Source organism: Capsicum annuum, chromosome 5 (genome assembly GCF_002878395.1).
Source record: "Capsicum annuum cultivar UCD-10X-F1 chromosome 5, UCD10Xv1.1, whole genome shotgun sequence".
Classification (NCBI taxonomy): domain Eukaryota; kingdom Viridiplantae; phylum Streptophyta; class Magnoliopsida; order Solanales; family Solanaceae; genus Capsicum; species Capsicum annuum.
The window spans coordinates 210,996,678-211,014,371 of NC_061115.1; the positions used below are offsets into that span (position 1 = coordinate 210,996,678).

The window sequence follows — 17,694 nt, forward strand, 5'->3', positions numbered from 1 at the left end:
ATTCACCCCTTTTCTTAATAATTTCTTGATAAATTTCTCAAAACTCCAAACATCTTAGGGCATTATTTTAAACCCAAATTTCACCCCTTTCACTTGAATAATATTTTTATCTTATAATTACTAGTTTTTCATCAATTTAGTCTTCAAAACAACTCTGATTCTGGATTTCAACTCAAACATTTTACCCGGTAAAGCTAAAAAAAATGGCTTTTTCTTTGATTTAAACCCCTTTTTTCACTTGATTTAACTTGGGTTTTCAGTTGTAGGTTCCTAAAAATATGGAGAATATTTTTTTGAAATAAAATTTTGATTTTTACCTTCTTTTTCAGAAACTCATTTTGAGGGTCCGTTTTGACCCCGAACCAAAAGTAGTCAATATGGGTGTCGTTGGTTTTGTGTTGACGCGTAGATTTCATAGCTAATATTTTTAGTGGAGTTCGAGATTGTTCGTGAAAAGTAAGATCGCGGGTTCAAGTGTAGCGGATCAATTTCAGCTTTCGAGGTAGGTTATGACTTAACTCTTCAGACTGGGTTGAGTGGTAAAGGTTGGTACAAAATGCATGTTAAGGGTGAGAACTAATCATAAAAAATATCTATCTATGTGTTGTTCCCGTGTGGAGGATTATATGTGATGTAATTGTCGAAATTGAGATATTATGTGATATGTGTGACCATGTGGGATCCTATGTGATATTGATAGCCTTGAATACATATGAATAATTGTATTGTGTTGTCAAAATGCTAATGTGGTACCATTGGTGTAATATGATTATATTCATACTTTATTGGCAAATGAGACATATGAAAATTCATGGATGATATGAAAATAATGAGCGGATATTGGCGTATGTGGTTGTGGAAATGTATCATTGTGGTTGGTTGTGAAAATATATCATATGGTTGTTTGTGAAAATACTCATTGTGATTGGTTGTGAGCATTACATCTCCATATCATACTCATTCATGAAATATTGGTACCATTATGGCAACATCCGAGACACAAGCAACACCTTTTTAAAAGATATTGTAACACCTTATAAAAGCCTTTTCGAGGGATGTACTGGAATAGAGATATGAGATATGCGGACTGTATGTGGGTTGACGAACCCTCCATGGGTCCTACGTCGGGAAGCTTTAGCTTCATAGGTGTATACGGGGATTGCGTGATAATCCCGAAGGTTGTGCAACGACCTCGTGCATCATCATCATCATCATCATCATCACCATCATCATCATCGTCATCATATACATTGCACTAACTTTATTGTGTTTATGTTGTTTTGTATTGCCTTATTGACTTGTCATCCATGTATTTGTCTTACCTTCCTATACTTTTATTTAATGATCTTATATCTACATGTTCTCTCTTGTTATATTTATATGTGACATAATGTATACCAGTGTCCTATATCTTGGTGTGTTGTTGTAAAATGTATGAGATATATTAGAACTGTTAGTGCAAGCGGTGTGGGCTACCATTGTGGGATATTTTCTGATTGTAGGTGATGTGCCCTTAGTATATATTTTGTATGCTTTATTTATTATTTTGCTTGGTTGGCCTATGATACCTACTGAGTACAAGTGGACCGTACTCATGCCTAATTTTCCCGTTTGGTGTAGGTCTTAACTCGAGTGCAACTCAGCTTTCTTGACTCGGGCGATTATTGGAGCTTTCAAGGTAGTGGTTGGACATTCATGCATCCAAAGTTCACCTCTATCTTTCTATAGTAGTTATTTCTTTATTAGTATTCGGAGATAGATATTATTCATTTGTGGTTACTTTTTCGATTCTTTTGACTCTTGGATTGTATTAGTAGATCTTACACTATTGACACCTGATTTTAGGCATGATTGATATTTTGGATAAGTTCTTTCTGCATTGTTAGGATTACTTGTATGGTTCGGATTCATTCTAGAAGCCTTACCGTGGGATATTTCTGTCTTTTCTTCTTTTTGTATCACTTTGGGTGTTACTTATCAAGGTACGCCGTGACAAGTGCCATCATGACCCTCATTTTTGGATCGTGACAAAAGGAATAGTTGAAAGATCTCTTATATAAGGGATTCATCAGGCCCAATGTTTCCCCTTGGGCTCTCCAGTCTTTTTCGTGCATAAAAAAGATGGTTCTCTTAGAATGTGCAGTGATTATCGCCAGTTGAACAAAGTCACTATCAAGGATAAGTATCCACTCCTCAGAATTGATGACTTGTTCGATCAACTTCAGGGTCCCAGTTGCTTCCTTAAGATAGACCTCAGATTCGGCCATCATCAGCTCAGAGTTAGAGAATGTGATATTTCGAATACAGTTTTCAGAACTTGGTGTCATGCCCTATTTTTACAAAGGTTAAAACAAGCACAACTTATGGACTCAAAACGAATTGAATTTTATACATAGTTGCCACCTAATTTTCAAGGAAAATAAGGAAACCTATTTATTTATTAACATGTATGATTGATGTTTTAATCTGCGAAAAACAGTTAAAATTCTAGGTAAGGGTTCAAATTATCCCGAAGGAAAAGGGTTAGGCACCCTTCAGGATCCACAAATATGATACCCGGCTAGACTAAATTTATCAAAAAGGGAGGAGGTATAATTAAAATGATGTAAAAAGTGTATATATATTGAGTATAAATTAATTCTTTTGATAAATACTAATATTTAAAACTATATAAAGGTATATGTATATTAAGTATATAAACAAAATCCATAGTTATAAGAAATGTAAAAGATATATATAAAATGTATAACTTACATGTGAAAAAGAAAAACATTTTGTGATGTATGAAAAGAAATGTATCTTGATATGCCATGAAAAGAAAAAGTATTTACAAAATAATATTCTTAATTTGATTAAAATTTATGAAAAAATAAAGATTTACTTGAACAGAAAAGTTCACAATGTTTATGATGTCAAAGTGTGTAAATTTATTATTAATTTAATATATTGGTGTAAATATTAAAGGCCTAAGTTTGCCTAAGTAACAAAAGGAAAAAAAAAAAAGAAAAAAATATATACAAATATAAAATATGTATTAAAATAATATTAATACATATGTTGTTGTAAAATACATGTAAAAAAAAGTATATAAGTATATGTATGTAAAGAAAAGACAAGATTGAATAAAGAAAATTTGTTCTAAAGGAAAAGACTACGTAATATTTTTTTAATGTAAATAGTATTAATTATTTGATTAAATAATCTTAGTCAATAAAATATTTTTATACAAATATTAACAGACTAAATTTTTCAAAACGCGCGGTGAAGATTAAAAACAAGAATATCCCGCCCAACACCCCAAAAATAAAGCTTCCGCTATGATTAACATTTGTACAAGTGTAAGAATATAACAAAATCTAAGCACATAATTTAAAGTCTTATATGACTGTCATTCCCAATAAGTATTCCCAATAAGTTGTATAAACACTTGTTATAAAAATGTTAGTAACAAATAACAATAATCAAAATAAATTTAAAAAATATGAGTGCATATACGTATTTAAAAATATAATTTTTGTTAAAAAGTGGGCTCAGATAAAGTTTTGGAATATTATAAAGATTTCATCGTCGCCCAAATTTTTTATTTGGGGAGGGCTCAAAAATCCAATGAAAGATATTGTCATTGGCCATGTTTTGATGTTTGATATAAAATAAGTAAACTAAAAAGCAAAATCCGTCTTTTGTTAGGGTGGCCTCAAGTATCCGATGGAGAGATAATTTCATTGGCTAAATATTTTGTACTATATTATTAAATAAAATGTAAGCGGCAAAATCAGTCCGCCGGACAGTAGAAAATACATATTACACAGATAAAAATTTATATTAAACAAATAGAAAATCTATAGCAAAATCAACAATAATAACAATGAATGGAACAACAGTAGCAACATAATAAAAACTCGAGCAACCTAAAAATTGGAGCAATACTTGAAACATATAAATGCTCATCCGAAAGTATGGAGTATTATCAAATCCGGCCAACACATTTAGAGCAACAATAAAAGAAGGTAAAACAAAACATTATTCTTTAGTGAATTTCAAACTAAAATTTGGAAGAATAACCATATAATACAACAAAACCCAAAATATTGAAGCCTCATTCAGTTAATGATACCGACGAACAGAATAGGAAGAAAATGATGTCGCTTCCACACCTTTCATCGGAGCGACGCCGGAAGCCATGAACTTGGCCAGATCAAATCCATTTTTGATGGTAGTGGTTGTGGGGTTGTTTTCTCGGTCTTCGTTTGTCCGATAGTCAAATTTGAAAGGTTGGTAGTGAGGGTAGAGAGAGAAGTAGATGGAGAAATGGGCAACAGAGGTAGTTCGCCGGCGTTGTTTTCGACAGTGGGAGAGAAGAGACGCGAAGTGTTTGAGAGTGGTGTTTTTTGGTGGAGATTGCTGGTCGGTGTTATGGTGCGGTTGGAGGTGGTGTTTGACGGCCGAAATATGGGGAAAAAAGAAAGGGCAGTGTGACAGTGGTGGTATTGGCTGGAGCCTATTCGCCGGAGCTCCGACAGTGGTGGCTGATGTACAGAGAGAGAGGCATATGTGTTGGGAAAGAAAGAAAAATTCATTTAGGTGTGTGCATTGTGAATGTGTGTGTCTACTATGTGTATGTGTGTTGGTATTTAAAAGGGAAAAAAGGCAATTATTTCTTCCAACAAATTCCTTAAATTTTGGGTAGTAGGTAAATTAAAGTCAAAAATGATAAAGAGTGATGAGACCTTGATTTTACTGATTTGTTACTTGTATTAAAATAAGCTGATATTATTTCTGTAGACTGTATTAAATAAGGTACAAAATAAAGATATTGATATATAAAACTACAGAAAAATATAAACAGATACAATTATCTTAGAAAAAAATGTATTACGCTATAAACAACTAAAATTATAATATGTAAAAAGAATTATAGTATTATGTTATGTACGTATGTAGATGACTGTGCAAAATTATTAAAATGATAATAAAGTGATAAAAATCCTAAAATTTATGAAATTAAGGAAAATTATTTAAATTAAAATATGAAATAAATTGGTAAAAATTCAAAAATAATGATAATTATCAATAAATTGTCGGATGTGACAAGACATTATTGTGTGGTCCTTGTCAGATGTGACAAGACATCGAATTATTATACTGTACAAAAATAATTGATCCGATTCAGCATTTGCGGACTGTAAAAAATGTAGAAATTAATTTGTAATTATGGAAAAATGTAAAGAATGTTAAAAATATTTAAAAAATTTAATTAATTTGTAAACATTATAAAAATGTGATGTTATGTCTTGTATGCGTGTAGATGATTGTGAAAAAATGTTAAATATGATAATGAAATAATAAAAATCCTAATGTACAGAGAATTATCAATAAATTAAGAAAAGAAAAAATATGACAACAAATTGATAAAATCTTAAAGTAAGGATGATCATCAATATTTTGTCAACAATTGTAAAAATATGTGAAAACTATATTTTATGCCCTTTAATGATCAGAAAGCTGAAGACGTTAGTTTTAGGCACGAAAACTAAAAATTGGGTGTCAACAGTTGCCCGTTTTCATTTGAGGACGATGTAGAAGTCTTCAAATGAAAAACGGTGATGTGCAGCCAATTTTCCTGGACAAAAATGATATATATATTTTTTTTGAAGAAAATTCGATTGAACTCTAATTAAGAGTTACCTATATACCTCGAGTTGTATGAGGATCAGATCGGGTGTAGTTCAAAAGAATAGGCAATTGTCTTTTGCCTTGTTATTAGGGGCGAATGATCATATGGAATAATTATTGAGGGGAGGGATGTTTGGGAATGAAAGTGTTCATGTATTCCCGATGCTCCTTTTGAAATTTCCCAGTATCGAGCTGTTAGATGGTATATAATTTCGTACATGATATGGGTTTTGAAATTGTTGAAGAGCATACATGGTAAACTACGTTTTATGATGAAATCTTGTTTAAACTATGAGGTTTTTTCCCTAAAACTTGAAATATTTTCATCTGTACATGTGTTATTAGTTTGAGAAGTTATATGAGAGCATGATTTGCGTTATTCCCTCTCTTGTTATGAAACTCATTGTCTTAACAATGTTGTTGATTGTTTACACGGATGGTTAAAAGTTTGAGTTCAAATATTTTGCTAATATTTATGGATTGTTATTGTTTTATGAACGAGTGAGAGGGGTTTTCCCTTGATTTACAAATACTCCTGTTTTCTAATCAAGAATTTCCATGTGATTGATGAAAGAGATGACCACCGTATGATAAAGTATTGAAAATGGAGTAGGTTGCATAAGTTTTTATGTGTTTTAAAACAAGAACTCTCTCATGTGATGTTTAAATCTTTTGGGAGGTCACTAACATGCTTTTGAATAAAAAAGGTTATGGTTATGATGTGGTATGATCTGAATGACGTGCAAGTCTGGGTATGACGATACCCTATTATGATATGCATGCCCTTACAAAAATCAGAAGTGAATTTTTGTGAGTATGAAGCATGATTCTTAAAGTACTAAACATGGAAGCATGATTCTTAAAGGACTAAAAATGGACTTAAAGAGAGTTAGATGGTTACCCCAAGAAGGCATTTGAGTGTTAGGGCTCATTGCTAGAAATCGAGTTTTACCGATTCGGGAGACATGATTGGCTATGACCAATGTATACTTGCCCATGAGGCACCGGTACATTAGAATATTATTTAGGACCCTAATCCTTGCGGCAAACTTGGATTGGGGGCTTGGCAAAGATTTAATGGTGAACCTATATACCCCGTAGGTACTAGAAAGGTAAGGTATACCATCTAGCTCCGAAGTAAAACAAAGAGTTGAGTCATGACTTACAAAAATGTTTTGAGGCTCTTTAATTATGTCCATGAGTTTTTTATATCTATTATGTTAAATTATTTTCGTGATGCTCACAACTATTTTATATGGTGGAATACATGTTGCTTTTGGTTAGTTCTGCATACCATTACATTTCAGGTATTGACCGTCCCCCGTGGCGGCTGCATTATCTCATAATGTAAGTTCTGAGTTTGATTTTTGTGGTCTAGCTCAACAGTAGATTACTTCCTGAACTCCAGAGTTGGTGAGTCTCCCTTGCTTCGAAAGGCATATTCTTCTTATGTAGTTTCTATCAGTTTTATGTTCCGTCCAAGGGCCTTGTACCAGTCTAGACAGACTTGTATTTCAGTTCATTAGAGGCTTTGTAGATAGTTTTAGATTGGATTTGGTTTCCCTTTGATACGATGTTATGAAGTTTTAAGTTTGTTTATGGGACCACCATGTTTTCAGTTTATCTTCCTCACTGTCATACCATATGAGTTATATTTATAATCACATGATAAGTGGTCTCTCGGGCCTTCATGGTTCGAGATGCCTGTCACAGCCAAGGCCTCGGTTCAGATTGTGACATTTATTTTGTTAGTTCTAAATTTGAAATTTGAAAGATTTTGTTGTTCTAACTTTAATGTAGTTCTAACTTGTGAAGGAAGTGAAATAGCTTCATTTATTTGCTTTAGATACCTTTCCTAAGGTTCTGCAGAACAATCGCTTTCCCAAATATGTGATTGAATCTAAAGTTAATAATATTAGCTTGCTCTAGAATCTACTCAATGATACGTGTTTGAATAGAAGTGTTGAAATTGTTAATTAAGAGTTAACATTTTTGGTAAAAATATGTACTATTGGGTATATGATTGGGAATGATTGTTTTTTCAATAACAGGATATGATGACACAAGCCCAAATCCATTAATCTTTGAAGGTTTATTGGGGTCTTTATCTTCCGGTTCCGGTATACACATATACATGGCATTAGTTGATCTTATTGCTCTTGATTTCTTTCACAACGAATTCATGAGTGGTCAGCCATTCTTGAAAAAGTATCTTTTATTGCTCTTCTTCTTGGCTCTACTTTGATGCCAGTCCTTTCTCTTTGGGCTTTAAAATAGCACATTAATAAACTTTTGTATCCTTTGATACTTGGAAATAGAAAGTTCTTAGTCATTGTTTTTGTCCTTGCATTTTTTATAGACCAACATAAACCTCAACAACATATCAAAGGATAATCATACAAGTGAGGTCTGGAGAGAACTGACTTAAAATAAAATATTTTTGAACAGTCTGAAAAAAGAAAATACTTAAATTAAACATAACAACAGTAAAATAATATGATACAAAATAAATGTTATCCGCACATTAAGTAATACATTAATCCACACAAAAAAAAAAAAGTTTTGTTGGTAGTCCATCATCTCAGTGTTAAGAGGTGCCATCTACATTGTTGGAATATTGTGGTAAGGGCTACCATCCACATTTATAGCTGCTTGAAATTTGCTATATCTATATCTATAATCTATAATATATTAAAAGTGTGAAGACTCTTAGAAAAGTGAATTGAACTTTTTGCCCTTCATTAAAATTCTCTGTAATAGACAAAATTGTCTTTATACTATTTTTCTTAAATAATAATCATTTAATTATTAAAATATAATAATCAAAATTCAAATAATGTCATAATGCTACAATTTTATTTTAAGTAAATTTTTAGGCGTCAGTGGGCATTGTTAGAATGATATTAATGTTAGGTGTAGAAGTGTAGGATTTTTTTGAGGTTTACAATTTGGTTCTTTTCCAAAATTCGTAGACCCATCTGTTAATGCCATAGTAGAAGTGTTGTAATACTAGGTTAATATATTAAAATTTAGGGTTAAAAAAAGACTACCATAAATATTTTTTACTTTTTAAGGTAAATTCTTTTTAAAGAGGTTTTCGTCTTCTATAAATTAAGGATTTATTACTTTTATAATATTATAATGACATTCATAACGTAGTTTTCTCTGTTTTTTTCATAGTAAAGACTTATGCTCCTGTTTTTTGTATCGTAGAACACTTATGGGTTCTAATCAATTAATGCTTGGGTCGATCAACTCTAACTATTTCTTTTTATTTTATTTTTGCAGCGTTTGGTCATCTCAGACAAGTATAATATTTTTATAATTTTTGTTAGTTTATGATTTCATTTAATTTTTATTATTATTTTAATTGATGGTCTATCGGAAATAACTCTTAGTAATAATAGGTTAGAAATAAGTTGTGTACATATATATTATTGTTACAGATATTAGATGTGCTAAAGATCCTACAATGAACATCGACCTACCTCCAATAATGAAAACGTAGGCATCTCGCTTCTTTTTCTTTACTACTTGTGCTCTCAATCGATAAATACTTATTGTTTGTAGAACTATGTAATCATACTTATTTGTTGTGGTTTTATTTTTCTATGATTTTACTTGTTTAAATTTATGTCGTGAATTTGATGGTTTGATTTGTGTCATTCCTTTAATTTTCTAAGAGTTTTCTCTTAAGATATGGTAAATCGTCATTTTTTTAAGGAAAAACCACTTTTGAAAAGATATATTTTTATAAGTCAAAAATTGTAGAAAAAAATAATCTTAACATAACTCTAATATTAAGACTTTAAATCAACACAAACTTTACCTTATATAAATTGTATTAAAGTGAAAATCTTTAAAATTCAACAAAATTTCGAGTGTAATTGAATGGGGAGTAAAGTTGAAACATTTGATGATGTAAAAAAAGTTGCCTGTTGAATTCAAGTTTCGGGTATTTATCTTTTTTATTTAAATATCTCATCTTTCTAACACTATAATTGATAGATCCGCGTATTTGGTTAGTAAAACGAGTTGATAAGAGTGTTGATAACATTCAAAAGATGAAGCATGCATGTATTTGCTTTATTCATTAGTGTTAATCATTGTTTTAAAAGATGGGGGCGTGAGGGCGGGTGTTTTACTTAGTACGGGGTGAGGCATAAGCTTCGAGGTGATAGAGTGTAAGCCCAATGAATCTTTAAATTTTTAATTTATAATATAAGTAAATATTATAAACAATAAACTAATAGCTAAAACAAATAAAAACATGATTAAACAAACTTATAAAAATAAAATTTCTAATATAATCTTACAAGTATAAATAAAGAAATGTTACAATAGGTACTATGAGATACAAATCAACTCTAACATCTTAACTTTTAAATAATAAAAAAATTATATTTTTGTAAAATATATTACTATCGTACTATGTAATTTACATCTTTAAAAGAAAATAATCAATAAACTTTCTTAGTACCCTTACGATAATTTTGAGATAATAAAACACAATAATTTACTTTTAAATAGCGATGATTTTGAGGCATATGAAAAATGATAAAATATGAAATTTTTGAGCTGTATGAAAATAATATGAAGAGAAATGGTAAGTGAAGCTGTAAAATTCAGCTAATTAAGTATTTTTAAAAGAAATATTAAATGATACTCACCTTCACAATGCTTTTAAATAATAAATATGCAATACAAGGGCTTGTTATTTGAGTTATTCTCGATCTTTTAATCCTATAAATGAAAACAAATATTAAGCATCATTTATTTATTAGAAATTATAAGGGTCGACAATGTCAATTAAGGAATTCAACATATAATTTGTCTAAGATTTGTTAGGCAAGCCTTGAGCTTTGAGCGTTGGACGTTAGGCGTGCTTAGGGCGTACAGTTGGGCAATTAAGGTCTAAGCCCCATAGGACTAGGCCTCACATGTATACCTCGAGATATTTTATTAGTGATCTACCCCGGAACGAGCCCCTAGATTGCCTCTGTTAGGTATATTTATTTGTCAGTAAGATTTAAAGAGATTAAAATCTGAATTTACTATACTATAACACTTCATTAATAGGACTAAATGGTTTCCCAACCTACTAAAATCTATAGAAATTCCATTACTATAATTTTTTGTGATGCACCTAATCTTGCTTCATAATTGTCTTGAATTAATGTTTTAAGTTATATTTAGTGGACTAAATTTTTATTATCTGCATGTATAAATTTGTTAGATTCATTAAATAAGTATTTATGTTCATGTAATATTATTAGCTGTCATGAACGACACATACTTTGTGGCCATAATTTCTTAGAGCAACTTAATGCTTCTTCTTAAGCTTTCCTCGGAGCAATATTGCCATCAGTGTAAAGTTTTCAATAAAACTTTACATGCAACGCTCATTGCTATTATTATATTTGTTGAGAAATTTAAAACAATGGTCAAGGAAACATTCAACTTTATAACAAAATCCAACTTCATAAGTACTTGTTCGAATTGATATAAAGCAACGGGGATGCAGTTATCCAACTGATCAAGATTTGTGTAATCCATTCATTGTTACAAACATGTATTACAACATTTTGCAAAGCACTAAACAAGGTAGTCAAGATAAATGAGTCGGACTATAAGAAAAAGATATAAAATAGAGTATCACAAAGTAAATACAATTCTCACTATGAACGCTTTTGCTGCCATCAACCATAAATTCCGCCATAAGGCTCACATTCTTGGCTTGAATTTCAAAATTAAAAAGAGTCTTCAGATATTTTTTTTTAGAGAAATTAAGGTTCTTTTTTAAATTATTCATATTAATGGAGGGTTAAAACTCTTAATTGTCACTCAAAAAAATGAAAATCTTATAGTAATTGATGGTGTTTGATTAGGTAGAATGCAAAATTCTTAAGGATGATAGAACTTTAGTTTCCTATGTTAGATTGAAAGTGCAACATGATAATGCTCCGGTTCCTATGAAAGGAGGAATAATATACCACCTCACATATTAAAGATACAATATTATGCTCTCAACACAAGCACTGTGAGGGTATATTTAATTTCTGGATCTTAAAATTGATTAATTGAGAAAAGCATATGATGACTTGTGTATTTAAAATGATAAAATTATAACAATTGAAATAAATTTTAGTTTAATATATTGAGAGTTTTTAGGAGACAATCAATTATTTTATTGAATTAGGTATATAGAATTAACATTCATGTATGAAATATATTTTTTATTTAATAACTTCAATTCAATATTTTAATTTAATATTTGTACAAAAAAAAAACCTTTATTTTATCCCACATCAATACAGATATAGTTTTAGAAAATAATTATATAATTTTAAATATAATTGATGCAATTTGCCGGAGGTACAAAGTAAATATCTTTTATGAGAACGTAGATTTATTCCTAGGGTGTGTTTGGTATGAAGGAAATTATTTTCCTAAAAAATATTTTCTTGAAAAATAAGTGCTTTTCTTACTTATTTTCTGTTGTTTGGTTAGTAAGAAAAATTTATCGTCCCAAGATATTGAAGTATAGCATGAAAAAATATTAATTATACGAGACTCAACCTGAAACCTCGACTACCCGACCCAATACGGGAATCGACTCACCACTGCAACCCGAGATACAAGTCCTTACATCAACACTTGACTTTCAATCTGACCCCCCAACTCGATACTTGAGATCTGAGATCTTACCTTGACCCAAGACTCTACTTTTAAACCCAATCTCGACACCAACTCATGATTTGACTATCGATCCCAGACCTATTTCCACAACTCTCGATTTGGACCCGACTTTGACTCCCAAATTGAGACCTGATCCTAACATTGGATCTAACATGTCTAATCTCAAGATTTGACCACGACCCCAAGTCTCAACTTAAACCTAACCCCGACTCCAATCTCGAGAACCGTCCTAACCCATCTCAACTTAGGAAATTGTCCCGACTGATCTAGAAGCTTGACCCGACTCTCGATTCATAATTTGACCTCGACTCTAGACTCATAACTTCATCACTTGAGACCCAACTTCTGACACTGGACTTGACTTGACCTTGCACATGACTTAGTATCCAACTCCAAACCTAGGTTCTAGGACTCGATAACCTCAATCTCGGTGAGGAACCAAACTTTGAATCATGATTCATGACCTAAATTTGACTCCTAACTACAAAATAGAACTATCCTTGACTCTCGACATATTATCCAACTATGACTCTTAACTTGAAACTCGACCTCGATTTCTAAAGGATTCGACTGCCAATATAAAACACGACCTCAACACCCGACTTAATACCTGGCCTGACTCTTGATTAAGGTTGGACCTTGTGTATGGGTCGATAATCGGGAGTTGGGTTGGGGTCTCAAAATTTATTTCGGGTTGAGGTCAGGATTGGAGTTAGACCCAGGGTCGAGAGTCTAGTCAAGATCGACCCTACTTACTCTTTTGTGGTTGGACCCGAGTTAATATCGAAAGTTGCTCTTGAATCGAGGTTGGGTTGGGCCAAGCACAGGATATAGAATCGAGGTCAAATTCTAGGAGTCGGGGTCAAATAAGGGTTTAGAGTTGGGTCTCGAGTTAAGGTTGGATCCTGGTCCAACGTCTCGAGTCAGGGTTGACTCAACTTTAAATTCCGATCCCGATCATCAACCTTCAACTGCATCTCTAGAATAAATAATCAGGTAAACTATTAAAATCTAATTTTTACCTTTATTGATTTTTTAGCAATATTTTTATACAAGCTTATTATTAAATGTTCGATACACGTGCAATGCACGTACACTAAGCTAGTATTCAAATAAAAACGGAAAGCCTAAATTCAATAAAAGTGAAAAAGTCTGGCTTATAGAATGTTTGGCTAAACTTTACAATCGACTTATTTTAATAAATATTTTTTTGTCGGGAATAATTTTGGACACATATGATGACAAATTAAACTTGGTAATCCATCATCTTAGAGTTAACTATATCTACATGATTGAAATATGGTACTAGTAAAGGGTAGCATCCACATTTTTAGCTATACTTGGAACTTAGCTTGCTACATAATTTAAATTAAACGCGCAAAGCAGTAAAAAAAGGGCATACCTATTTGGTCAAACTTTTGCGATCTCCTTGTTTTAAAAAATATTTCCGTTTGTTAGACATGCTTAATGAAAAAGTACTATACACTAAACAACTCGACATATATGATTCGAACTGAAAAAGTAAAGTCCTCGTGAGCTTTCCACTTAGTGAAACTTACCTTTAAAGTTATTGGCTTCACAACTTTTCATCTGTGGCAATCATATATATGTTTGATTTGAACAAGGATATATAGGAAAATGATGATAAACTTTTTTTTTATATTCCACAAAGATGAAGCTATTGGGGGTGGGGGGTGGGGGGTGGGGGTGGGGACTATGGTAAGCTATGAATTTCATTCAGTATAGGAGAAAGCTAAATAAAAATTTGTTAAACTTGATAAGAAAACAAATCTAAGCATTCTTTCAATTTCTTGGATCGGGTCTTTGCTTGTGCCCCTCCATCAATTTATTGGATCGGGTCTTTTACTTTCTTCAATTTTTAAATTTTTTACGCACCCAGTATACTTAAATCCTGAGTACGCCACCGAATCTAAACATAGTCATCTATAGGTGCATACCCTACATAAATATATCCATATTGCTCAACGTTTACACAAAATTGATTTCCTAAGCTCCACTTAGCTTATAGGAAACCTAATAAGATAGACTACATATATAGTATTTTCATTTGATTTTCATCCGGTGTTTGGTGTATGTTTTGAGACCTTATTAACTCAATTTTTTCTGATTCACTTATAAATTTAATATTTAAAAAGTAATACAATGAAATTAATCAAGTTACATAACCAAGATATATGTTTCCGTTAATCCCTTAATTTTTGCCTTGAATTAAGAAATTTTATTACCAAAAGTATCTTCAGTTACTGAAATACTTGCGCATGTCATGATACATGGAGCTGCATGACACAACAATGTACCTAGACGCTTTTTTAAGTGCTAGAAAGTGTAATTTCAAAAACTAATGTTTGAGGGAGTTATTAGCTCCTGTACTGATGGATTTTCTATTATTTAGACATATAATTAATCATTAGTGTAAGCTAATTTATTATAACCAATTAATTATTATTTATTATAAATTCTATTAAATAAAATTACTTGTAACTAAAAATAATCTGCTTCGGACGTAATGTATCAAATCAAGTAGTAGTAGTACTAGTAGTAGAAAAGTGACAAGAAAAATTCAAAATATGACTGACCATAATTTGAAAAGACATTAACTTAATTTCTAATATGACTTGCTAGAATTTGGAAAGTCATTAAATTAATTTCTAATATAACTGGCAAGAAATTGACTGGCCAGAAAAATTTAAAATAAGACTGGCCAAAATTTGGGAAGTCATTAAATTAATTTCTAAATGTTTCTTTAAATTGGTGTACAAATTTACACTAAGAAAGAATTTGATCTTAATTATGTAATCTTATACAAAAAACTTTATTAGGAAAATAGTTTATAGTGTCATACGCTTTCCAAATTTAGTACAAAAACATCCCTATAAATTTCTATTCATATTTGCTCAACATTATGAAAATTCATCAAACACTTTTTCTAAATTTTATTATTATTAGAGAAAAGGCTTTCATGGACAATTTCATCCCATCAAAAACAGAAGAAATACGGATGAATGTTGAAAATCCATGGACTATTATCAAAATAATCACGGACTTTGAGAAGTCCGTGAAGATATTGGTATTGTCATTCGAGGATATGAAAAGCCACATTTTTAAGCATTGGATGAAAGGTATGGTCACGCTGATAAAGAAAGGAAACAAGCAAGAAGTAGAACTAGTGGATGTCACTGATGTGGCAAGCTCTAAAAATCATCGAGCTTCCATTCAGATGATGGAGCCTACCAAACACTACGCAATTGTCTGTGAGAATTTATTTGCAAATCATAAATTGAGGGTTGGTGACAAGATGAATTTATTTGCAAATCATAAATTGAGGGTTGGTGACAAGATTGAACTGCATTGGGATACGAGATCTAACAATTTAAAGTTCAAGATAATTAAAAAGGGATCTTTATAAAAAAAAAATCTTAGAATAATATTTGTAAGGAGATTGAAAGGTTGTTATAATTAATTTAAAATAAGTGCTATTAAGCCATAATATTAAATTTATCATTTTGTTTCTATTGCTTATAGTGTCATGTTATTCCATTGTTTTATTTTATGTGTTCTAATTTAACAGCACATGAAGTTTAAAAAGGTAATAAATTCATTTGATCGCGTGGTAAAGATGTGTATAATATATCTAAATATCGTTAAATAACTATATCAAATAAGTTATTAGAATTAAAAAGTTATGCAAAAGGTGATTGTAGTGAAACAGTTGAAAGATGAAAGTATGCAAGAACTATACTTGATGAAATCTTATGATGGATTTGCATTAATTTCAAAGGGTAAGATGGTCAAAACATTGTTATATTTTTATTTAAAAAGATACCGGTAGTTATCATCTACGACCAGTTAATAATATAAATTTACAATATTTATTTTTACAATGAATATCATATTTGACTCACTAATAAGTTGTGTGATGATTAATATAAACCTTTTGAATTGGGCATTTATTGTTTATTCTTTTAAAAAATATAGAAAACTACAATTATCTAAAACATAAAAATAAACACAAAAAAAGATTAGAAAAAATTAGGCAAAACTAGACCAAAATATAGAAAGAGTTTGAGTGTATTTTGATTATATAATCGAACCACTACATTATAAAATTTGTTATCCGTAATATGTGAATAATTTGTACAAACAAATGTTCACCGTCATCATTTCGACACGTGCGCAGTAACTGAAATTGTAACTGAAAGGAAGCCAAAGGATATACAAAAATCGAAATATTTGAAAACTTTTTCACTACAAAGATTTATACAACATGAGATAATAATACCATTTAATACAAGAACTTGCTAACAATAGCTAAACTAAACACTAGCTAGTCGTTGTACAACAACAATTACCACGACTCAGTCCCAAATAAATTGGGTTCGACTATATATATCCTAATCTTTTTTCTAACTCTTATATAAGATCTCTTCTCATATGCGATGACATCATATCTTGAAAAAATCCATGATCTTCATTCAAAGAGGAAAAACACCTCTAGAACCTTCTTTCTAGACGTGAATTATTAGTTGAAAATAAGGAAGAGGAATCACCGTAACAAGTTCTTCCTCCACTATCACCACCACCTATGAAGCCATTATAGTTGGTGGTTATCTTCTGAACGCCGACATACCCCTTAGGCGTTACGGGGCAGGAATCCATGTGTGTAACTTCATAAGTTATAAGAACGATTGAAATATGTTGAATTGACCTTTCCACTCTCTTCTTCACACTACATGATGTTGTTGTGCAATGATAGTAGTTCCTGCATGCACAAGACATTTTATGCATATATCTCACACTTGCATTATAAGACTAGCTGCTGACGAAAGGGAAAAGGAGATATTCATAAGCGAGATGCTTTGAGCATCGAACAATCCTTTTATACACTGTCAGTTTCACGAGACAAGGAATTTGAAAAACATTGACTCTTTGCATGTATCAGAAAGTGTCCAAAGAATTTATAATTTTAAACATGTCATCATATTCTTATAACTATATATAAGGTCATGTTTATTAAAGAAAAAAATTAAAGGAAAAGAATGTGAATTTTTTTAAATAAAACTAGAAAGGAAAGAAAGTAATATAAATGTGAGAGAAATAGAGAAAGTAGCAAGTTCTTTGTAGAACTTTATGTTATCTACATTGTTGGTATAAAAAAAATATTATATCATCAAAATATTTTTATCTGTTGTAGAAGCTGGTAACCTTATATAGTAATGTATTTGACCCTTACTAAAAAATATTAACATATGTAAGACATGAAGATTGTTTTTAAAACATTAATATTATTGATGTAGCTATAAA

At 31.0% G+C, this 17,694-nt stretch overlaps 1 pseudogene; it reads left to right on the forward strand.

The window, feature by feature from the left end:
* Positions 1–7,950, forward strand: part of LOC107872110 — a 101,783-nt pseudogene extending 93,833 nt beyond the window's left edge.
* Positions 7,951–17,694: the final 9,744 nt, after the last annotated feature.